Source organism: Oncorhynchus clarkii, chromosome 23 (assembly GCF_045791955.1).
Source record: "Oncorhynchus clarkii lewisi isolate Uvic-CL-2024 chromosome 23, UVic_Ocla_1.0, whole genome shotgun sequence".
NCBI lineage: Eukaryota > Metazoa > Chordata > Actinopteri > Salmoniformes > Salmonidae > Oncorhynchus > Oncorhynchus clarkii.
Window position 1 is genome coordinate 47,702,695 of NC_092169.1, and position 25,736 is coordinate 47,728,430.

General features: G+C 45.0%; 1 pseudogene; it reads left to right on the forward strand.

Moving 5' to 3' along the window:
* Positions 1-1,000: 1,000 nt before the first annotated feature.
* LOC139381300 (uncharacterized) lies at positions 1,001-25,179 on the forward strand (annotated as a pseudogene).
* Positions 25,180-25,736: the final 557 nt, after the last annotated feature.

The following is a 25,736-nucleotide window of genomic DNA, read 5'->3' on the forward strand; positions in this document are numbered from 1 at the left end:
CTGCGGTAGGCCTGCAGGCAACATTTTCTCATGTCATTATAGTTCATCTGGCATGAAGGAAAATATCACAACTAAATAAAGGGGCAATCTGCAGTTGCTACATACATTTTTTTTTATTTTTAAAGTATAATACCCATTGATTATTGAAAACATATAGATGACACATTAACTTAGTTCAACTGTCTTACCACATCAGAACCCAAACTATAAGCTTGTCTTACTCCTTTGTTTGTAAATGTAAACAAAAACTCAACATGTGGTCCAAACTATAATGTTGATATCATGGATGGTCAGTCCTTCCATCCATAGTTCTATTAATGAGTTTGAGAGTGGTTACATTTCTCCAGCCCCATCCCTCAGCTGTTTATGAAGTCAGTGGTGGGTGTATGCTTTGTTATTGTTTGAAATGCAGATTGGCCCTTTAATAAAGTAATTGATTTGTTCTAATCAAGCCATGCTGATTTAAATTTCCTGGGGACATCTAGAGGACAGTGTCAGCACAGGGTCAACACAGAATTTCACACAAAACATATGCATGCACACACACACAAAACCAACACACACACAGAACACCCACACATAGAACAGTTTTTGCAAAGGTAGGGACTGTAGTCTATTTTATTCCCTGTTGAAATGGGTCATCACACAGTTAATTCAGCACAATAGCAGGGGGACTTGCAGTGCACAGTAGTACTTACAGGGGGCATGAATCTCTTCAGTCACAGCAGGGAGTCTTTGATTCCAAATGAAATGGGATATTCTTCTATTAAGAATTCTGTCAAAGTTCTGGAGCAAAACGATATGCAAAATTATATGCTCAAACACTCAGAAAAGTAGTCTAATAGATATTCATGTAAATTCACTGAACAAGTTAAATAAGGTCATGATGACAACTTTTAAAGGGACAATCTGGGATTCGACCTGCCACTTGTTTTGGTAAACACCTGAGTGATGGGGCTGGAGAAATGTAACCACACTCAAATAATGCATATACAGAGCAATGGATGCAAGTAAGAAAATAAATATGTCCGTGACTCAACTCACCTCCCATCACCTCTGTCTGACAGTTTTACAGACTACTCAACCAGACGGTTCTTTATTTAACAAGGGTAGTCACATTGAGGTGGATCTTTTTCTAAATGTGTCTTGTTTGTCACTTTCTCAAGTCATTGTCTTGTAGCTATTTGAAAAGAGTTTGTTGGGAAATGCATTACCTGAAGTTAAAAAGTTCCATAGCCATCGTGTAGGAGCTTTGGTGTTTCCCTGTCTTTATCTTCATTCACAGGGGCAGCAGCACTGTCTCTCTCATTTCAAGTCATTATAAAAGGATGATTTATAACATGTGAGACAAACATTACTGGAGAGCGAGCTATCATATGATGCAAACATTATGATCCGATGCTTCTTATTTAGTTATCAGACCACTGAGCAGGCTTGCCCTTACAAAATAGGCCCGTACAGTAAAGGTGGTTTCACAGACACCACCTTCTTAATTTTAGTCCTTGACTAAAAAACTAATTAGGATTAGGTTTAATCTGTGTCTGGGGAAAAAGCCATCTAAAATTTCAGATTTCAATCATAACTCTGCTAACATGAGCAACCAGACATGAGTGATATCTACAGTACAGTGTAATCAATGTGGTATATATTGTCTGTGAACCCAGTGACAGTGAGTTGTGTGGGAGCAGCAGAGTAGGCTGGTATTTACTGTGTGCATGTTGCTCTGTCCCTTAGGAATGATAGGAATGTCTTTCTTCTGCCTCTGCTGATTTAGCAACTTTCATTCCCCCTGCTACCAGCCTGGTCCTGAATCCGTTTGCACTCTCATGCCAACTCCTGCTACCTTGACAATACATCTGGGACCAGGCTATTTGTCTGCTCCATCTCTTTGTAACAGGCTGCTGGAGGTGGCAGTACTGTCTGGGAGTGAAATTGCCTGCAGGAGTTTGCCATTATTGGCCTGGGGCAAGGTTCAGTTAGCCTCAATACAAGGTTCTTCTTCCCTAAAAGCCACATTCTGTCATTTCAACAAGCCTGAATCAATGGGATTAATTGAAATAACCATTAAACAGCAGGGACAATGGCAGAATATGGTGTTAAGACTGATGCACTTTTGAAACCATAGCTCAGTTAGCCTGTGGTCTACAAGGTTCAATCTTTCTTGGAACACTGCTAGATCAAACCACAGTTCAGTCCATAAGACGGAGGGAGAAGCTGAGGGTGAACCCTAATAGACATACCTGCCATATGTAACTTCCTTAGTCCTCATTAGAACGACCCAGCTCTCCAGGCCTTGACAGCCCCATTACCATGCTGGGCCCAGTATGTATAATTTGGGCTCCTGAGTGTCTAGGGCACTGCATCTCAGTGCTAGAGGTGCCACTACAGATCCTGGTTCGATTTCAGGCTGTATCACAACTGGCCATGATTGGGATAGGGAGGTGCACAATTGTCCCAGTGTCGTCCGGGTTTGGATGGTGTAGGCCATCATTGTAAATAAGAATTTGTTCTAAACTGACTTCCCTAGTTAAATAAAAATACAAAAGTCTCAGAGTAGAAGTGGTGATCGGGGATCAGGTCCATGTAATCTTATTCATTAAGATCTAAAAGGCAAAACTGATTCTAGATCAGCATTTCTACTCTTAGACGCCCCCTTGGGCTCCTACATCCCCAGAGCTCCCTCCATAGTTATTTATAGCATGAAAGGAACTTTTCCAGTCCCACTAGTTGTCTTCATACATACTGTAGGCTGTAACCCATTGGCTGTGGTAAATGTAATAGTGGGGGTAGGGAGTTGGTAAGGAGACATAGATTGCAGAATAACTACTGTGCTTAGTTTATTTTTCATAAGTTAGGCCTGTATCTCTGTGGTGAGGTTGGTGGCTGTGATGGATACAGATTGAAACCGGTGTTTTGCTTCTGTTGACTGGGAATCAATTGCTAGATTGTATGATGATGACAGCGTGTCTGCTCTCCATTGTGCTGGGGTGAGGTAGTCTGGCATTGCAAGACATTACAGTATTCTCTAACATGGAAACTTATGACAGCTGGTGTCGAGGCTATGGTGGGGGCATGGATGACATCAGAGCTCAGGTTAATGTACTAGCCTATATTTCCGAGTTCCTTGTCCCAGATCTGTTAGTGATGTCTTCCAAAACAGATCTGGGACAAGGCAATATTTCCACAGCTCCACCAAATGAGTCCACTTTTCACCACCTTTGAATAGGAGGGAGCTGAAGTCCAACACAAATTGAAATCGACCCCAATTCCTCTGTTAGTTGCTGACAGAGCAGAGCTGCACCTCTCTGCTTTTTCATTCAACAAGGCTGCAGCTGTAGCGTTTAGACAGATGTTACTCATCGGTGTCTACTAGCATGTTCAGTGTTTCTATATTTATCCTCCTCAATTCCAGTGGGAGAACACAGGGATTGTGTGTGTGGTTGACTGGTGACAAGACACAGACACGACAAAGAGCAAGATGTTGCTTTCTCCTCCTCTCTAACTTCTTTATGTATTCAGTATTGTTCTCTTGTGTTGGGCTAAATATTACCACATGGCACTATTTGCTGAATTGCCACTAATAAAAGAAACAACCCAACTCGCCAGCTATTACATAATTAAACCAACAGTCAATTTGCCAGCTATTACATAATTAAACCAACAGTCAACTCGTCAGCTATTAAATAATTAAACCAACAGTCAACTCGCCAGCTATTAAATAATTAAACCAACAGTCAACTCGTCAGCTACTAAATAATTAAACCAACAGTCAACTCATCAGCTATTAAATAATTAAACCAACAGTCAACTCGCCAGCTATTAAATAATTAAACCAACAGTCAACTCGTCAGCTATTAAATAATTAAACCAACAGTCAACTCGTCAGCTACTAAATAATTAAACCAACAGTCAACTCGTCAGCTTTTAAATAATTAAACAAACAGTCAACTCATCAGCTATTACATAATTATACCAACAGTCAACTCGCCAGCTACTAAATAATTAAACCAACAGTCAACTCGCCAGCTATTAAATAATTAAACCAACAGTCAACTCGCCAGCTATTAAATAATTAAACCAACAGTCAACTCATCAGCTATTAAATAATTAAACCAACAGTCAACTCGCCAGCTATTAAATAATTAAACCAACAGTCAACTCGCCAGCTTTTAAATAATTAAACCAACAGTCAACTCGCCAGCTTTTAAATAATTAAACCAACAGTCAACTCGCCAGCTGTTAAATAATTAAACCAGTCATGTGGGAAATTTCATGTCGCCGATTGGCTGAGGGAACATCATCTGACTGCGCTGTGTTGGCAGATTTTTATGACACTTTTCAGATTAATCTGAACCAAAATCCCACTAAAATCTACTAAAAGGATCTCAAATGTCGATTTTGAAAACTGCCTAATCTGGCAACACTAACTGTAGGAGAGGTCTCTTAGACAGAATGCTCACTAGGGGGGATTGTGAGGTTATGTATTGGTGTAAATAAGAGATGCCTGATACAGTATATTTCATAGCAAATGCACCAATATACAATACCTGCCAGATGGGGGCTGGTGGGAGTCACTATTGGAGGACGGGCTCATTGTAATGGCTGGAATGGAATTTTATGGAACGGTATAAAACACATCATGCATATGGAAACCATATGTTTGATTCTGTTCCATTAATTCCATTCCAGCCACTACAAAGAGCCTGTCCTCCTATAGCTCCTCCCACCAGCCTCCACTGATACCTGTAGATTCTAGAGAAAAACATTGTATGCTGTTACTCTGTATGTTCTCATCTATGACAATGTTCTGTTCAGCTTTTCAGCAGGGAAGGCCTCTGTGGTGGAGTCTGAGGATAACGTCAACAACAGAACCAGCCATGTGCTCCATGAACAATCCAAACTGGGTGACCTTCGAGGATGAGTGTACTACATCTACGTCCCCTTTTTTTGCCTCAACACCCCTAAAGATCCCAGGGAGTGGGACAAGGTTGGCCTCTACAACCCTGAAGATCCCAGGGAGTGGGACAAAGTTGGCCTCAACACCCCTGAAGATCCCAGGGAGTGGGACAAAGTTGGCCTCAACACCCATGAAGTCACCAGGGGCAAAGATAGGGTCACCCCCTTCCTATGTCTCTACAGCCCTGAAGACACACCCAGGTAGTGGTACTGCCCCCATTGGGAGATCCATCCTGGAGCTTCAGCAGTTCCCTTGAATTCAGCTCCCCTCCAATGCATTTGAACATCAATGGAAGTTCCTGTGTGCCCTGCAACACTCCTCTCTGCACGCCGGTAAGGGAGGCTCCTCCTAGCAGTGCATTACCTTTCCATTGCAGGTCCTGGGATCAGCACGACTTCTTCCGTAGCTTCTCTAGTTCTGCCTCTGCCACCATGCATTCTTCTTCTCCCCCAGGCCTAGACCAGGCCACCCACACAGGCACCACTCCACATCCCCAGAGTGACGTCTCTGTCTCCGATGGCCCCGGCCCCTTCCCCTCCTTCCAGGGGGACCCGGGGCATTTCAACCCATTCTGGGAGCGGGCTGGTGGGCATAGCATGGACTCTGGGAGCTCCTCTTCCGACTGAGGGTGGAGGTTCTAGTCTGCCTTGCTTCTTCATCCAGCCGAAAGACAGCAAAGATCCTCCTCGACCAGACCACCTCCAGAACTCCTACTTCTACATCTGTCACAAGCTGGAGGGCCTGCAGGCTGAGGAAGACAACGATACAGAGGAAGGATTAGGGATGGATAGAGGGGGGAGGAGAGGAGTAAGAGACAAGGAGGACGTCAGGGAGGGACCATCAACAGCCTTTGTCTCTCACAGTCTGTTTCTTAGCGAGAAGAGAGACGGCTGGTCTTTAATGCTGAGGATCCCGGAGAAGAAAAAAACGAATGTCGTCCCGACAGTGGGGCCCCATTTACCTGCGTCTGCTGTCTGGAGGGGTGCTCCAGATGTACTATGAGAAAGGACTGGAGAAGCCCTTCAAAGAGTTCCAGCTGCAGCCTCACTGCAGGTTTTCAGATCTCAAGCTGGAGAGCAACGGAGAGCCTCGCAAGATCCAGACAGTGAAGGTGGAGGACGTGTCTTACACAGAGAAGAAGCGCTACCACCACAAGGTAAGAGGGCTTTAAAAAAAAAAATATCACGTAAAAAAAATAATAATAATTTGGGGCTTGGTGTTTAATCAACAATCAACAATGCATAAAGTTTGATTTGATTCGAAGCTGGAGGTGTCCCACGAGGCTGAGGTGGAGCAGCTGCTGAAATTTGGAACCACGGAATACGGCGACATGGAGGATCTGTTAGAGACCATGGAGGAGGAGATTCTTAGGCTGACTCCGCCCGCCCCTGTCGCAAAAACGGCACTACGAGGAACAGGAGATGACACTGCAGATCCCAGACCACCTCTGGGTGCAGCTGGACAAGGTACATTTACTTCACTACTGTAAGATGGCACACAGTCTCTTCAGGAAATGTACCTAGTAGTTAATTGGTATTTCAGCATTATTACAGGTTGTTATTAAAAACTCTTGAATTACTTGCTGTTACTTATTATCTAAAAATGTAAAGCCTAAATAAGAAGGTTATACATTTCTATGAATGTCTTTTGCTAAAATCATTCACAAAAATGACTCCTTACCTCCTGTTTTTTACATATTGCATGATCCTTGGGGATCCTTTTTTTGCGACCTCTCATTGACTAAAATCTTAAAATACATTTTAAGGACGGTGTGGTAATGGATCGGGCAGCCATGACGAGGATCCACTGCCTGGCTTTCCTCAACGGACCAGGGGAGTGTTTCCTGGCTCTCAACGACCTAGGGCTCCTCCGCTTCGACGCCAGCTTCGGCTCTGAGGAGGTTGGGTGTTCGTTTCTTAACACACATATCAACACATACATACAATTTAACCTGCATATCAAAAGACAACACAATTAGTAGAATCATCCAGGGTGACACCAAAAGGTTGACCTAGGTCTATTTCAATTGTGGTCCTTTAATTCCATTGTGGTCTTTCAGGACGACCTCCTTGAGGGCTGGATGGAGATCAGTGACTGCCACTTCCACAAGTGCATCAATGACTTGGAGTTCCACAGGTCCCGGCTGCTCAAGTTCTCCCCTCCGGACGCCTGTAGAGTAGAACTGATGCGCTACAAGACGTTAGCCCTGGGATGTACTAACCTACCGTTCTCCGTCAAAGCCGTGGTGACTGTCCAAGGGGCCTATGTGGAACTCCAAGCCTTTCTCAACATATCAGCCGCCTTCCCGTCATTTACCGGAGTGTCGGAGACTGAGCCGCTCTACGAGAACGTTCTGATCCGTGTGCCGGTTCCCGGCGGACTGGGTGAAGGTGTCACGCACTGTGACGTTGCTAAGACGGAAGTCCCTGCCGGCCAGGATCAACCGGAACGCGTGTCTGGGGACAGTCAGTGTTGTTGAGTCACAGCCGGTCATGCAAGTTACCGTGGGGACAGTCAAGTATGAGAATGTGTACTTGGCCATGGTGTGGAGGATCGACAGACTGCATGCTAAGAACATGGGTAAGGATTAAGAGGAATAGTCTGGCTGTCTTTGATGATCGATTGATGATGGTCTATTGATAATCCCTTTTTGTATGGAATGCTGGCTTATTCTGATTTGGCTTTATTTTACATGTTACATTTACCGAAACATGTTTCAATATAGGCTATGTTAAAATGTAACTTATGTTCCCTAATCAGTTTAGCTAAAATACATAAAGTCTTTATAGTATTAGGGTTTGTTATACTACAGCTTGGCTAGAAAACACAATCTCCCTTTTTCCTCTCACAGCAGTAGAAAATCCCATACCTTCGCCTGTAAATTAGAGCTTGGTTCAGATCAGGAGATCCCCACTGACTGGTATCCGTTTGTCACGATGGAGTGTGAGATGGTAGGGGCTGTGGTCTCACAGACCAGAGTGACGTCACTGGGCACAGACAGTGACGTTCAGCCTCAGAAACATGTCACCGGTAGGACCCACTATCATTGTCAGGTAAGGCCTGAGATATTGTTATATTAGATAACAAGTTTAATATCTATAATGTGTTGTATATATAATACTGTTTAATATCTATAATGCTGTGGTTGATCTTAATTTTGTTTGTTTCTATTTTGCTCTATTTTTGTTAGTTCCAAAGCAAAATCATGATTTGCGACTTATTAGGGGAACTTGGTATATATTTCAGACAGGGATCTATATTGCAGACACTGGTTGAATCAACGTTGTTTCCACGTCATGTCAATCAAATGATGTTGAACCAACGTTGAATAGATGTTGAATTGACATCTGTGTCCAGTGGGGCCATAGGGGGTATTCCATAATGAAACTAAACCATATTGGTCTGTCCTTTTTGTAGGTGGAAATTGAGAAGAAGTGGATTGAGACAGAAGCACATAGGCAATCAGTCTGCACACCACAGTAGTGATGATGATCAATTACCATACTTCCAAGTCTCGTTCATCGTGAGGAAGCCTCGTGAGGAAGCCTTCGAATCGAGACAAAACACAGGATGCCTTGATGCCTGATGAACACTTGTTTTTATATTGTTTTTATAGTGGCGCAGCGAGCTAAGGCACTGCGTCTCAGTGCTAGAGGCATCACTACAGACACCCTGGTTCAAATCCAGGCGGTATCACAACTGGCTGTGATTTGGAGTCCCATAGGGCGGCGCACAATTGGCCCAGCATCCTCCGGGTAGGGTGTCATTGTAAATAAGAATTTGTTCTTAACTGACTTGCCTAGTGAAATGAAGGTTAAAATAAAATCAAAAGGTTGACATTCCATAATATTGTTTGGCCCTGTTGTATCCCTGTATGTATGGATATTAACATGTTATAACCTAGCCTGGGTGCCAGACATGACAATTCTGTAAGGAGTTGGCAAGAGAGCAGAAACAGACTGGCAGCCAGCCATGGAGGAATCGAAGTAGACTACAAAAAACAAATATATTATTATTATTATTGGAGGAACGAACAACCCAACACACAGCCCTACCATCACAATGCACTTTACAGTTCTCTCAGAAGATTATTCATTGACAGGAGGTTGCAGAAGCTCTTTATAAAAGAGGAAATACCTTGTAGACATTCACAGGGCCAGTTTCCCGGTCACAGATTAGGCTAAACCTTGTCCTGGATGAAAAAGCACTTTCAATGGAGGTTCTCGTTGAGATTGCTTTACAAATCAAATCAAATTTTATTGGTCACATACAAGTGTTTAGCAGATGTTATTGGGTGTGTAGCGAAATGCTTGTGCTTCTAGCTCCGACAGTGCAGTAATATCTAACAAGTAATATCTAACAATTACACAACATATACACACAAATCTAGTAAAGGAATGGAATTAAGAATATACAAATATATGGACGAGCAATGTCAGAGCGGCATAGAATAAGATACAGTAGAATAGGATACAGTATATACATATGAGATGGGTAATGCAAGATTGGTTGTTAGTCCAGGACAAGGATCAATCTGTCTGAGAAACTACCCCATAGTGTTTAGGCTTAGTTCCAAAAACTATTTGGAGTGTATTTAAAATTTTAAGGAAAAATTGGGTAATTATATAAAATGTTGATCCCCTAATTTGTTGTTTAGCTAGCTTTTGTTGTTTAGCTTTGTTGTTTAGCTAGCTAACCATGGCCTTTTTCCACAGCTAAGCATGCAAGCTCTCATCTCTTATTTTTCCATAGGTCAATATCTTTGAAGTATGGTTATGTAATCCTAGAAATGCAGGAATGGCCTGCACTCACATATACAATTATATAAAAAATGTTTTATTGTATGTATGTGTATATGACTTCAGTGCTAGTTATAAATAAAACAAATTGAATATATTTGCATTTTATGCATGCGTTTGTGAGAAGGGGGAGGAGTTGAACAAATGTAGAGGTCAAAGGTCACACCTGTGTTGGAGTCGACAGCCTGCAGTTGGAAGTAGCTAGTTGTTTTGAGTTATTGAAACCAAGGTCCGCTATATCAATGTCCACTTAGGAAAGAATTACAAAAACCACAGATCTGTTAATATTGAAATAGAAAATTCCTGTCAATATTTTCTGTTTGTCTGCTAGCTAACGTTAGCTATTTTGCTTACCTCGCGCTAGCTAGCGAGACCAAGGCACCATCTTAGACCCTCGAAATGCTATCAAATTCAAGTCATGTGGTAAGGAGCAAGTTGCCCATAAACGGATCATTATGTTGTTGTTTTGGTTACTTAGTAACTTGATAATGTGTCTCGACATAGCCATGTCACAAACTTTACTCTTCTTGATTGCCAAACTGTCAATCAGCCAAATAACTAGTTGTTAGCGCTAGATAACTTGACTACATACTGTTAACTAGATAACTAATAATCCTTCGTGCTTCCCTGTATCCTCCTTGAAAACCCCTCCAGCCGAAGCTCTACCTGTCCATCATAGATGATGTGATTGAGAGCATGCGGGAGGTGTTTCTGGATGAAGGACTGGAGGACCGTGTCCTTGATGACCTGAGACAGGTGAGTGGGACTTCAAGGATTTTTATAAGCACGATCTTCTCCCCTACGGCAGAGGCCGGCAGATGGCGATATCGACTCAACACCGCCAGCCTTTGTGGTACTTCTCCCCGTTCTTCTTGCTGACGTTAGTCCTCCCTGACTGGAATGACTTCACTTTGTTACACACAGTGGACTTAACTGCCTGCCCTCTTCACAAAAAATAACTGCATTCATGACGTATATAAATACTGCAGAATATACAGCATCACATTGAAGTGATGAAATCAAGAAAAGAGCATAGACCCTACTGCAGTAATACTACTGCTGTGTAACTGGAACTGCAATCATATTTGGTATGGCTTTTGTCAAATCAACTAACTAGCAAACCAACATTTAATCTGTAGCTCTGGGAGTCAAAGATTATGCAGTCCAAAGCAGTGGATGGCTTGGCCCTCATGAAGAACACCATCAACTCATCCAACTTTGTGCTGCAGCTCCCTCCAAACTATGGACAGACTTTTACAAAACCTGCAGGTAATGTTTTTATGTCCAAGGGTCCCAGATATCTCTCCTTCCTACCAAGGTGTGCAATTGTTCACTTCCCTTCACTGGAAATGACTGATAAAGGAAATATGGTGGAAACTCCCTCCATGCCTCCACCAATCCAATGCTTTTAGATTTGTTGGAAGAAGAGTGTAAACTTCAGGAACATTAGATATTATTGGGATGCACCCGAAGACCAACTCACCCATTGCTATCTAGGCCTATTTCACAAATCAATGAGTTGATCCACTATATCGGGTAATTGTTGCATTTTCTACAGTGTGTGAGTTAATCGGGCCAATTGATTATTGCATGCAGATCGCTATGTATTTAATTGATTAAGCTAATCATTCCATTCTTCCTTTCATCCCCAGCCTCTATGGTGATCCCTGCAGGTCAACACGTCCAGAGTTTCACTGCTAAGGCAAGTTACACAAAACTGTCGTACATTTTATGTACTTAACGTTTTGTTGTGCAGTACATAATATCTGCAAACCGCTATTTGGAAGAAGAGCTACTGAAGCCTGTAGACGGGGTGGGGGACTACTGGCAGCCTGTAGACGGGGTGGGGGGCCTACTGGCAGCCTGTAGACGGGGTGGGGGCCTACTGGCAGCCTGTAGACGGGAGGGCCTACTGGCAGCCTGTAGACGGGGTGGGGGCCTACTGGCAGCCTGTAGACGGGGTGGGGGGCCTACTGGCAGCCTGTAGACGGGGTGGGGGGCCTACTGGCAGCCTGTAGACGGGGTGGGGGGCCTACTGGCAGCCTGTAGACGGGGTGGGGGGCCTACTGGCAGCCTGTAGACGGGGTGGTGGGCCTACTGGCAGCCTGTAGACGGGGTGGGGGGCCTACTGGCAGCCTGTGGACGGGGTGGGGGGCCTACTGGCAGCCTGTGGACGGGGTGGGGGGCCTACTGGCAGCCTGTGGACGGGGTGGGGGGCCTACTGGCAGCCTGTGGACGGGGTGGGGGGCCTACTGGCAGCCTGTGGACGGGGTGGGGGGCCTACTGGCAGCCTGTGGACAGGTGGGGGGCCTACTGGCAGCCTGTGGACGGGGTGGGGGGCCTACTGGCAGCCTGTGGACGGGGTGGGGGGCCTACTGGCAGCCTGTGGACAGGTGGGGGGCCTACTGGCAGCCTGTGGACGGGGTGGGGGGCCTACTGGCAGCCTGTGGACGGGGTGGGGGGCCTACTGGCAGCCTGTGGACGGGGTGGGGGGCCTACTGGCAGCCTGTGGACGGGGTGGGGGGCCTACTGGCAGCCTGTGGACGGGGGGGGGGGCCTACTGGCAGCCTGTGGACGGGGTGGGGGGCCTACTGGCAGCCTGTGGACGGGGTGGGGGGCCTACTGGCAGCCTGTAGACGGGGGGGGCCTACTGGTAGACGGGGAGGGCCTACTGGTAGACGGGGAGGGCCTACTGGCAGCCTGTAGACGACACCTGTAGACGGCAGTGCTAGAGGTGTCACTACAAATCCGGGTTCGATCCCGGGCTGTGTCGCAGCTGGCAGCGACCGGGAGATTCATGAGGCGGCACACAATTGTGCAAAAAAAATGTGTATTATGTTGGCGCCAAAACCTGATTTATATGCCAAGTTGTCGGCACCAATGATCAGAGCCAGGCCGGCAGCAGTGATCAACACCAGTTATTGTGCAGTAAGTAAGCTGTTTTAAGAGGATTGTTTTTACAATTACATACTGTATCAATATCCAGCGTTCACCTGACCAGTCTGTCATGGTGTTCCTAATGTTTTGTACACTCGGTGTATATCTGCACACCTGATGAGGCTCCCGAGTGGCGCAGTGGTCTAAGGCTTTGCATCTCAGTGCTAGAGGCATCACTACAGACACCCTGATTTGAATCCAGGCTGTATCACAACCGGAAGTGATTGGGAGTCCCATAGGGCGGCGCACAATTGGCCCAGCGTCGTCCGGGTTTGGCCGGTGTAGGGCGTCATTGTAAATAAGACTGACTTGCCTAGTTAAATAAATAAATATGCAGAATGATATTTTCTCATGAGTATTAGACAGCTTCTAGTTTCCTAGGACTTAGGCCTGAACCCATGACTCTCAGGAAAACAGTGCCCACTGTTACTGACATTGACATGTCAACCCAGCAGTCCCATTATTTGTGTGAGAGCGGAGGTCAAAAAGACTTTATTTTCGTGGCTTTCTTTTGCGAATGACTATGAATTAAGACATATTTCCTGAAACTACTTGTCAATACTAGGCATCATATTAAGGTGTGGGACATTAATTGTTTCACAAGAAATAACTAGCAGGTCTATTATGCTCCAGCAGCTGGAATTTGTCCGTCCACAATTCACCAGTGGGAACATGGTGGCTCTCAGCACCAGACAACAGAAAGAGCTGGCCGGCACTATCCGGGAGATAGCTTGTGTGGAGATTACCTCTGCCCTCAATTTACCATTTAATACCGGTAAATGAATCATTGGCACTGGTAAAGTGGATACCTATTCAACCGAAGTGGAAAGTCTGGAGAACAGTCAATGTGACAGGTATGATTCCGTGACCTGGAAAGTGCAAGCAAAATTGGAAGGGATAATCCAACTCTTGTTGGGTCATAGGACTTGAAACTGGTGTGGAAGCGGGCAACCCAACGTCCTTCATGAGCAATCTTTTCTATGAACTGTTCGGAAGGAGAAGCTGCCTTTTTTGCCACTGATTAACATTGCGGGTTAACTCCTCAATGGCTCTCACTGTATACGGATCCATAACTTTGAAGTCAAGTAGCAAATTGTTCACCTTGCAACAGCATCTGGGGGCCTGACCTATGCAGGGAAGAGGATCAGCATCTACCCAGACCTCTGTGCCGAATTGCTGAAACAGAGGGAGACCTTCAATGAGGTGAGATCCCAGCTACTCGAGCTCTCAAGCTAAACTTGAGATGCGGCTTCATCCACCTGGCAAAACTCAACTTGCCCTTAGAACACACCACACATGTTTTCCACTGCCAAGGAAGCTCACTACTTATTGGAGAAGCACATCAAACTAAACACACAAGGGGACAAGCCGACTAATGGAACCCCATGACTGGCTCATTATTCAGGTATTCTAACCATGCACAATCATGCAGCCTAGCCTATGATATTGCCTATGGTTCAAGACATTTACACAGTGCTAACACCATGCCAATTAATAAACCCTACTGCTATCCTATGTTTGACTTTTTAGTAATGACTTGCATATGTCATCTTTTGTTTTCATGTTCATTCGCTTTTCTTCGTTACCTACCCTTCCTGGTCCAGTCTGCTAACTTCGTTACCCACTCTTCCTGGTCCAGTCTGCTAACTTCGTTACCCACCCTTCCTGGTCCAGTCTGCTAACTTCGTTACCCACCCTTCATGGTCCAGTCTGCTAACTTCGTTACCCACCCTTCATGGTCCAGTCTGCTAACTTCGTTACCCACCCTTCCTGGTCCAGTCTGCTAACTTCGTTACCCACCCTTCATGGTCCAGTCTGCTAACTTCGTTACCCACCCTTCATGGTCCAGTCTGCTAACTTCGTTACCCACCCTTCATGGTCCAGTCTGCTAACTTCGTTACCCACCCTTCATGGTCCAGTCTGCTAACTTCGTTACCCACCCTTCCTGGTCCAGTCTGCTAACTTCGTTACCCACCCTTCATGGTCCAGTCTGCTAACTTCGTTACCCACCCTTAATGGTGCGGCAGGTAGCCTGGTGGTTAAAGCGTTGGACTAGTAACCGAAAGGTTGCAAGATCGAATCCCCGAGCTGACAAGGTAAAAATCTGTCGTTCTGCCACTGTTCCTAGGCCGTCATTGAAAATAAGAATTTGTCGTAACTGACTTGTCTAGTTAAATAAAGGGCAAATAAAAAAATATATAAAATGGTCTGGCCCACTAGCTTCATTACCCACCCTTACTCGTCCGTGATAATGCACGGCCCCATGTTGCAAAGATTTGTACACAATTCCTGGAAGCTGAAAATGTTCCAGTTCTTGGCCTGCATAATCACCAGACATGTCACCTGTTGAGCATGTGTGGGATGCTCTGGATCAATGTATACGGCAGTGTTCCAGTTCCCGCCAATGCCCAATAACTTCGCACAGCCATTATTTTAAAAGGTATCTGTGACCAGCAGATGCATATCTGTATTTCTATTCATGTGTAATCCATAAATTAGGGACTAATACATTTTTTTTTCAATTGACTGATTTCCTTATTTGAACTGTAACTTGTTAATATACTTTTATGCTTGCATTTATTTTTGTTCTGTTTATAAACAACTTTTGGAAAGCTCAATCTGAGCCAGCCATTAAAACGGTATGGGCCACAGATCTAAGTGAATCTGAACCCTTTAACTGGAACAGAATATGGAAAAATAATACTTTGGTATCCTGTAATCCCAACCATCAATTTATAAATTAAGTTTGTTCAGACTGTATTTAACACACCGGTTTTTATATGAAATGGGGGACTAAAAACCAACCTGTTGCTAGGCGTGGTGGAATTTTTTTTTTTCCATGTGGGGGTTTGGATGGAGACATGATGGGGAGCTGGGGGTGATGTTGGGCTTGGGGGAGGAATGGGATGGGGAGCTGGTTGTGACGTCGGGCTTGGGGGGGGGGGGGGGGGTGGTGGTATGTCGGGCTGTGGGTGACATTGGGCTGGGGGGGAATGGGACAGGGGGCTGGGAGGCACATCTTTTTTGTTTATTTTTTCTCTACCAATTGTATTTTTACAAAATCCTGTGTGATCATTTCTTTATGTACTGTACCAGTCACAAGTTTGGACACCTACTCATTTCAAGGGTTTTTCTTTATTTTTATTATTTTCTACATTGTAGAATAATAGGGAATATATCAAAACTATGAAATAACACACATGGAATCAAAAAAGTGTTAAACAAATCAAAATACATTTTAAATTCTTCTAAGATCCAATATGTGTAAAGCATCTCATTGTGTTGCAGAACAACGGTGGGACTCTGGCCACCTTCTCTCTTCCTCCCGGGATGACCTACCCAGTCCAGATCCCTGCAGGGGTCACACTGCAGACGGCCTCTGGTAAGAAGGGCCACAGCATGCATAAACCTTCATACAGACACCCGTTTTGACAAACTTGATTTAAAAAGAACATGAATCACTCTGTTTGAACACTTATACACTCCTTTGGACACTGGTATGGTTCTGGGCAGAATTAATAATATATTAAAATGTGGTAAGTCCCCATTTGGATAAAGCCGTGTCCTCAGAGAATGCGCAGACCTGCTGGCTGGTGTGTTTACGGACATATTCAATCAATCCTTATCCCAGTCTGCTGTTCCCACATGCTTCAAGAGGGCCACCATTGTCCCTGTTCCCAAGAAAGCTAAGGTAACTGAGCTAAATGACTATCACTCACTTCCGTCATCATGAAGTGCTTTGAGAGTCTAGTCAAGGACCATATCACCTCCACCCTACATGACACCCTAGACCCACTCCAATTTGCTTACCGCCCCAATAGGTCCACAGACGATGCAATCGTAACCACACTGCCCTAACCCATCTGGACAAGAGGAATACCTATGTGAGAATGCTGTTCATCGACTACAGCTCAGCATTTAACACCATAGTACCCTCAACTTGTCATCAAGCTCGATACCCTGGGTCTCGACCCCGCCCTGTGCAACTGGGTACTGGACTTCCTGACGGGCCGCCCCCAGGTGGTGAGGGTAGGTAACATCTCCACCTCGCTGATCCTCAACACTGGGGCCCCACAAGGGTGCATTCTGAGCCCTCTCCTGTACTCCCTGTTCACCCACGACTGCGTGGCCATGCATGCCTCCAACTCAATCATCAAGTTTGCGGACGACACTACAGTGGTAGGCTTGATTACCAACAACGACGAGGCGGCCTACAGGGAGGAGGTGAGGGCCCTCGGAGTGTGGTGTCAGGAAAATAACCTCACACTCAACGTCAACAAAACAAAGGAGATGATCGTAGACTTCAGGAAACAGCAGAGGGAGTAGCCAGTATCCACATCGACGGGACAGTAGTGGAGAGGGTAGTAAAGTTTTAAGTTCCTCTGCATAGCCATCACAGACAAACTGAATTGGTCCACCCACACAGACAGCGTGGTCGAAGAAGGTGCAGCAGCGCCTCTTCAACCTCAGGAGGCTGAAGAAATTCGGCTTGTCACCAAAAGCACTTTCAAACTTGTACAGATGCACAATCGAGAGCATCCTGTCGGGCTGTATCACCGCCTGGTACGACAACTGCTCCGCCCACAACCGTAAGGCTCTCCAGAGGGTAGTGAGGTCTGCACAACGCATCACCGGGGGCAAACTACCTGCCCTCCAGGACACCTACACCACCCGATGTCACAGGAAGGCCATAAAGATCATCAAGGACAACAACCACCCGAGCCACTGCCTGTTCACCCCGCTATCATCCAGAAGATGAGGTCAGTAAAGGTGCATCAAAGCTGGGACCAAGAGACTGAAAAACAGCTTCTATCTCAAGGCCATCAGACTGTTAAACAGCCATCACTAACATTGAGTGGCTGCTGCCAACACACTGACTCAACTCCAGCTCACTTTAATAATGGAAAAATGTATGTAAAAATATATCACTAGCCACTTTAATTTAACCTTTTGTGAGTATTTTCATTTTTGGAAAAATAACGTTCCCGTACAAAACAGGATATTTTGTCAGGACAAGATGCTAGAATATGCATATAATTGACAGCTTAGGATAGAAAAGACTCTAAAGTTTCCAAAACTGTAAAAATATTGTCTGTGAGTATAACAGAACTGATGTTGCAGGCGAAAGCCTGAGAAAAATCCAAACAGGAAGGGACTCTTATTTAGAAGGCTCTGCGTTCCTATGCGTCCCTATTGAGCAGTGATATCAACCAGATTACTTTTTCTATGGCTTCCCTAATGTGTCTAGTGTCACAATACATAGTTTCAGGCTTTTATTTTGAAAAATGAGCCTGAACGTCAACATTGCGTCAGTGGTCAGCTGAAGTCTCTCACAGAGTGTTTGGTGCGTAAAGGACAAATGCGGCCATTGTTTCTCTCTATCCTACTAAGAAGCCACCAGTCCCGGTTGATATATTATCGAATAGATATTTGAAAACACCTTGAGGATTGATTATAAACAACGTTTGCCATGTTTCTGTCGATATTATGGAGCTAATTTGGAATATTTTTTGGCGTTTTCGTGACTGCAATTTCCAGGAATTTCTCAGCCAAACGTGAAGAACAAACTGAGCTATTTCGCCTACAAAAATAATATTTTGGGGAAAAAGGAACATTGGCTATCTAACTGGGAGTCTCGTGAGTGAAAACATCCGAAGCTCATCAAAGGTAAACTATTTAATTTGATTGCTTTTCTGATTTCCGTGACCAAGTTACCTGCTGCTAGCTGGACAAAAATGCTATGCTAGGCTATCGATAAACTTACACAAATGCTTGTCTAGCTTTGGCTGTAAAGCATATTTTGAAAATCTGAGATGACCGGGTGATTAACAAAAGGCTAAGCTGTGTCTCAATATATATTAACTTGTGATTTTCATGAATAGGAATATTTTCTAGGAATATTTATGTCCGTTGCGTTATGCTAATTAGTGTCAGTCGACGATTACGCTCCCTCATGCGGGATGGGGAGTCACTAGAGGTTTTAAACAATGCCACTTAATATAATGTTTACATACCCTACATTACTCATCTCATATGTGTATATACTGTACTCGATACCATCTACTGCATCTTGCCTGTGCCTTTCTGTACCATCACTCATTCATATATCTTTATGTCCATATTCTTCATACCTTTACACTTGTGTGTGTATAAGGTAGTTGTTGTAAAATTGTTAGGTTAGATTACTCGTTGGTTATTACTGCATTGTCGGAACTAGAAGCGCAAGCATTTCGCTACACTCGCATTAACATCTGCTAACCATGTGTATGCGATAAATAACATTTGATTTATTTGATTTGGCTATGGATACACATTTCTAGAATGGATCCTTTTACTTATCGTTTCCTCTCCTCTGCCTCCCTAAGGCCAGCTTTATAAGGTCAATGTCCCAGTGATGGTGACCCAGACTCCAGCCGGTCATCACCATCTCTCTCAGGCCCAACCCAGGCAAGGGGTACCTGTAGTGGAGTGGAGAGATCCCAGCTCAGCTTCCCAGCAGTCAGCCACAGTGGTCCCTTCTACTGTCCTAAAGACCATGGCCTTTCCGAAGACTGAACCTTTTTCCCCACAGCCTGTGGCTCCTCCCAGAGCGAATCCTCAGACCACAGAGCAGAGGAGCCTGATTCCTCCGGTCCAGGTGAATCACCATCTTGATGTTTTTATTGTAGCACTTTGGGTTTTTCCAAATGTGTTTTACAAAAAAATAATGTATTTTTCCCCAGCCACCTAATGAGAAGCCTTTGCTACCCCAACCTGTGGTCCAGCCCCCAGTTCAGGAGAATAATCTTGTTCAGCAGCCACAGGTTCCTTCAGCTCAGGCAACCTTTTCTAGTCAGACTCCAGTGTCCTTCCAGCCCCCAGCCCAACCTCCATCTCACCCCCCAGAGAGCCCCTTCGACAGTGGTGATTTCACTCTGGATGGGATTGATTTTGACAGTCCACAGCCACTAGACATGAGCCTGTCCTCCGGCTCCGCCCACATGCCAAGCCTTCAGGTAAATAATTCCGCAATATCTTCTTCAAACAGTCAAACATCTCATGTTTTTACAGTGGCAAGGCAGGGTACTGCTATATTTCAGAAGACATAGGCTTACTCACAAATGGCACCCTATTCCCTATATACTGCACTGCTTTTGATCATGGCCCATAGGGTGCTGGTCAAAAGTAGTGTACTATAAATATAGGGCAAAGGGTTCCATTTGAAAACAAGAGACCTGAGCCAAGGTTCAACATACAGCTTATATAATCATGTTTGTTTTTACCCAGGTCAAGATGGAGACGACCCTGTCTGAAGGGTCAGGGTTTATGGGTCAGGGGTCAGAGTTTGAGGCCAGCGAGATGGTGAAACAGGAGGATCATGGAGGAGCGGTGGCTGATATGACAACCCACCTGGAGGGTCTACCTGTGGATGCTACCAAGGTAAGACAGGAGATGGCAACTGGGACTAAGGCCCAATCGCAAATTCAATCCCTAGAACCTTGTAGATTTGAGAGGATTTCATACTGTAGGATTAATCAATCTGGTTAAACTCACCCCTAACCTGTCAGAGGGCAAGGTGGAGTGTTTGTCATATTGCTAACACCAATCAAATTCTCTCAGATCTCCATAAGTATTTAGGGCATCTGGTCTCAATTGGTAGTTCATAACACTTCCTGTTCCGTCTTCCACAGCTGGAGATGGCCCTGTTGAAAGACTACAACTACAATGATGCTCTGGCAGACATCATCCAGCTGGATGGGCCTGCAGACAGCAGCTCTGAGGAGGTGGAGGAGTTGGAAGGAGGTGTGCAGCATTGTCAACAATAGTTATGCTAGAGAAGTGATTGCTTTGTTAGCTAACAATTGCTGCATCATTCTAATAGGCTGCGTTTACACAGGCAGTCCAATTCTGATATTTGTTTCACTTTTCACTGATTGGTCTTTTGACCAATCAGATCCATTCTGAACAAGATCTGAAAGATGTGAAAAGAGCTGATGCGATTGGTCAAAAGAGCAGAATGGTCTGCCTGTGTAAACGCAGCCATAGATGAGTTGAACAAGCTAAGAGTGTGGTTACAGGTGCGATGGGAGAAAATGAGTTCCTAGGAATGATGACTGTGGAGGCTCTCCAGGCCCTACAGGAGGTAGATGGCAGCAGTGATGATGGCATCTCCAGCTCCAGTGGTGACAGTGTGGGGATGGATGAAATCACAGTGGAAGAGGTAAGAAATGGTTATTGAGGAAAAGAGATGCATCCTGTCCTTTTTGTTTTTCAAAATGACTATTTGGGTCTGGCTACCTGGACACAGATCAAGCCTGGGCCTGTCTGGTTACCTGGACACAGATCAAGCCTGGGCCTGTCTGGTTACCTGGACACAGATCAAGCCTGGGCCTGTCTGGTTACCTGGACACAGATCAAGCCTGGGCCTGTCTGGTTACCTGGACACAGATCAAGCCTGGGCCTGTCTGGTTACCTGGACACAGATCAAGCCTAGTGCTGTCTGGTTACCTGGACACAGATCAAGCCTAGTGCTGTCTGGTTACCTGGACACAGATCAAGCCTAGTGCTGTCTGGTTACCTGGACACAGAACAAGCCTAGTGCTGTCTGGTTACCTGGACACAGATCAAGCCTAGTGCTGTCTGGTTACCTGGAATCAGATCAAGCCTAGTGCTGTCTGGTTACCTGGACACAGATCAAGCCTAGTGCTGTCTGGTTACCTGGACACAGATCAAGCCTGGGCCTGTCTGGTTACCTGGACACAGATCAAGCCTGGGCCTGTCTGGTTACCTGGACACAGATCAAGCCTAGTGCTGTCTGGTTACCTGGACACAGATCAAGCCTAGTGCTGTCTGGTTACCTGGACACAGATCAAGCCTAGTGCTGTCTGGTTACCTGGACACAGAACAAGCCTAGTGCTGTCTGGTTACCTGGACACAGATCAAGCCTAGTGCTGTCTGGTTACCTGGAATCAGATCAAGCCTAGTGCTGTCTGGTTACCTGGACACAGATCAAGCCTAGTGCTGTCTGGTTACCTGGACACAGATCAAGCCTGGGCCTGTCTGGTTACCTGGACACAGATCAAGCCTGGGCCTGTCTGGTTACCTGGACACAGATCAAGCCTGGGCCTGTCTGGTTACCTGGACACAGATCAAGCCTGGGCCTGTCTGGTTACCTGGACACAGATCAAGCCTAGTGCTGTCTGGTTACCTGGACACAGATCAAGCCTGGGCCTGTCTGGTTACCTGGACACAGATCAAGCCTGGGCCTGTCTGGTTACCTGGACACAGATCAAGCCTGGGCCTGTCTGGTTACCTGGACACAGATCAAGCCTAGTGCTGTCTGGTTACCTGGACACAGATCAAGCCTAGTGCTGTCTGGTTACCTGGACACAGATCAAGCCTAGTGCTGTCTGGTTACCTGGACACAGATCAAGCCTAGTGCTGTCTGGTTACCTGGACACAGATCAAGCCTAGTGCTGTCTGGTTACCTGGACACAGATCAAGCCTAGTGCTGTCTGGTTACCTGGACACAGATCAAGCCTAGTGCTGTCTGGTTACCTGGACACAGATCAAGCCTAGTGCTGTCTGGTTACCTGGACACAGATCAAGCCTGGGCTTGTCTGGTTACCTGGACACAGATCAAGCCTGGGCCTGTCTGGTTACCTGGACACAGATCAAGCCTGGACCTGTCTGGTTACCTGGACACAGATCAAGCCTGGGCCTGTCTGGTTACCTGGACACAGAACAAGCCTAGTGCTGTCTGGTTACCTGGACACAGAACAAGCCTAGTGCTGTCTGGTTACCTGGACACAGAACAAGCCTAGTGCTGTCTGGTTACCTGGACACAGAACAAGCCTAGTGCTGTCTGGTTACCTGGACACAGATCAAGCCTAGTGCTGTCTGGTTACCTGGACACAGATCAAGCCTAGTGCTGTCTGGTTACCTGGACACAGATCAAGCCTAGTGCTGTCTGGTTACCTGGACACAGATCAAGCCTAGTGCTGTCTGGTTACCTGGACACAGATCAAGCCTAGTGCTGTCTGGTTACCTGGACACAGATCAAGCCTAGGCCTGTCTGGTTACCTGGACACAGATCAAGCCTGGGCCTGTCTGGTTACCTGGACACAGATCAAGCCCTAGTGCTGTCTGGTTACCTGGACACAGATCAAGCCTAGGCCTGTCTGGTTACCTGGGCACAGATCAAGCCTAGGCCTGGACAAACATGCATTTTAAATGGATAATCTCCCGATGCTGCTGAACCTGTACCAAAATCTGTAGTTGGTGTTGCATCATTTGACAATAATCACCTAACGTTATTTGGGTCCTGTTATGCCTTATTGGCATGAACAAAAGCAGAGATGAACCTAGTTTAAGTCAGTGTGCTGGAGGAGGATGTGAAGTCTGTTGGATGTCTTTGACTGCTGAGCTGTCTCTGACATGTTGACTGCCTCTGACGTTTGTATTTGTATTTATTAGGGATCCCCATAGCAGCTACTCTTCCTGGGGTCCAAACATATTAAAATATGTTGACTGTGCCTCTGACACCTCACCACTATACAGAGCTGTCATTGACATCTGGGTTGAGGGTGTTTCAGACGGGGAATGCAAGGTTAAAACTCTGTTCTGCTTGTTCTATAAATCAAAACAGCTAAATACCTTAGTAGACATTTTTATCCAAAGCCATAAAGTGTCTGCATTTTCAGTACTTGATCCCACAACCTTGGTGCTAATCATGAGCATCCAGTGTCCCATATAACTCTCTCCCTCCCCCCTCTTTATCTCTAACTATCGCTCGCTCACTCCCTCTCTCCCCCCGCCTCTTTCACTGTCCTCCCTCCTCTTTCTGTCCTCATCTTTCTGTCCCCTTTTTCTTTTTCCCTCCCTGATAGGATCCTTTAAACTCTGGGGATGACGTGAGTGAGCAGGACATTCCTGATCTCTTTGACACTGACAATGTGATAGTGTGTCAGTATGATAAGGTATGCTTCAGCTTCCTAGTGTGTCAGTATGATAAGGTATGCTTTAGCTTCCTAGTGTTGTAAATACGGTATGCCTCAACTTCCTAGTGTTGTAAATACGGTATGCCTCGGCTTCCTAGTGGTGTAGATAAAACATCCTCTTCCTTTATCTTTCATATTGATGATGGGTGTAACATATATTGATTAAACAATATATAGATAGAATACAAGCATTGATTTCTGAACCTTTGATTTCTAATGACTTCCTGGTAAAAACAGATTTCTAATGACTGTGTATAGTGTGTATGACACACACACACTACCGTTCAAAAGTTTGGGAAATGAAGGCTATTCCATGGGAGAAATTGCCAAGAAACTTAAGATCTCGTACAACCCTGTGTACTATTCCCTTCACAGAACTGCGCAAACTGGCTCTGACCAGAATAGAAAGAGGAGTGGGAGGCCCCGGTGCACAACTGAGCAAGAGGACAAGTACATTAGTGTCTAGTTTGAGAAACAGATGCCCTACAAGTCCTCAACTGGCAGTTTCATTAAATAGTACCCCCAAAACACTAGTCTCAACGTCAACAGTGAAGAGGGACTCTGGGATGCTGGCCTTCTAGGCAGAATTCCTCTGTCCAGTGTCTGTGTTATTTTGCCCATCTTAATATTTTATTTTTATTGGCCAGTCTGAGATATGGCTTTTTCGTTGCAACTCTGCCTAGAAGGACAGCATCCCAGAGTCGCCTCTTCACTGTTGACGTTGAGACTGGTGTTTTGCGGGTACTATTTGAAGGGAGTAGTACACAGCATTGTACGAGATCTTCAGTTATATATATTTTCATAGTTTTTTATACTTTCAAGATGATTGATCAATCAATGTCCATGCTTTCTAATGACTGTATAGTAATGATGTGTGTTTGTTACCACTTCAGATTCACCGCAGTAAGAACCGGTGGAAGTTCTATCTGAAGGATGGGGTGATGTGTTATGGAGGAAAGGACTATGTCTTCTCTAAGGCTGTCGGCGAGGCAGAGTGGTGACTGGGTTTTTGTTATGTTCCAATGTCCATACGAGAATAGTTCAGAGGCGAAGAGGGGTTTTTGTACAATACCTCTTGGGATGCAATGGTAGTACATTCTAAGTAGAATGCTAGTGTGAATATTGAAACAGAACCTTGGTCTGTATTTCACCCATGTGGATACAGCCTTGACTTAGTCTTAAATGTGTCCAACGAGGCGCATAAAACATGAATATATTGAGAGAATAATATCATTTGAAGTTAATGGGGAAAACCACAGTTGTTCAGTGAGCTAGAACATACAATAATCTATGCAGGCTTCTAATCTGAAGAAAAATGTCTGGACGAGTAAAGAGTCCGTCCCACACGGCAACCTGTTCCCTATATAGTGCACTACTTTTCACCAGCCACCACAGTGCACAAAGGGCTTTTTGAGTTGTTAATTTTGTTTATGTAACTATTTATTTATATTTTTGTATTTGTTGTGTAATGCCATTAAAGGAGCACTGAGCACTAAGTTGGTCCAAACGCAGAGCGTAGTCATTTTTAATGGTGCTCTCTTTATTGTTTATATGTACCAAATCCATTCATGGTATGGTTGCCTGGTCTGCAATGTAAATTCAAATACCTTATTCTGTTTTCACTGACAATTAACTATAAGCATTAATAATGAACCCTGCTGCTGTTTAGTTTTTGAAGGTGAATGCACATGTAGACTAGGAAAAATGTCACTTCATAGCTATTTTTCCATCCAATTAGCAACAGATTTTCATGGGAAGATTCAAAAAATCCTCTTTCTGAAATATGAACGTTTTCCCACCAATGTGGTTTCCACTAATATGATTTGTTGCGGATAAATGTCAGTCCGTGATGACCGTGTGCACAATGTACCGAACAAAAATCTAAAGTTCAATGTGTTTCCATCGCATTTTCAACTCCACCAATTGAGTTATGTCACAAGATGTTTTTTCTAAAGAGCATGTGCTCTAGCCGACGACCAGTGGTAGGAAAAGTACCCAATTATCAGACTTGAGTAAAAGTAAAGTTACCTTAATAGAAAATGACCTAAGTGAAAGTCACCCAGT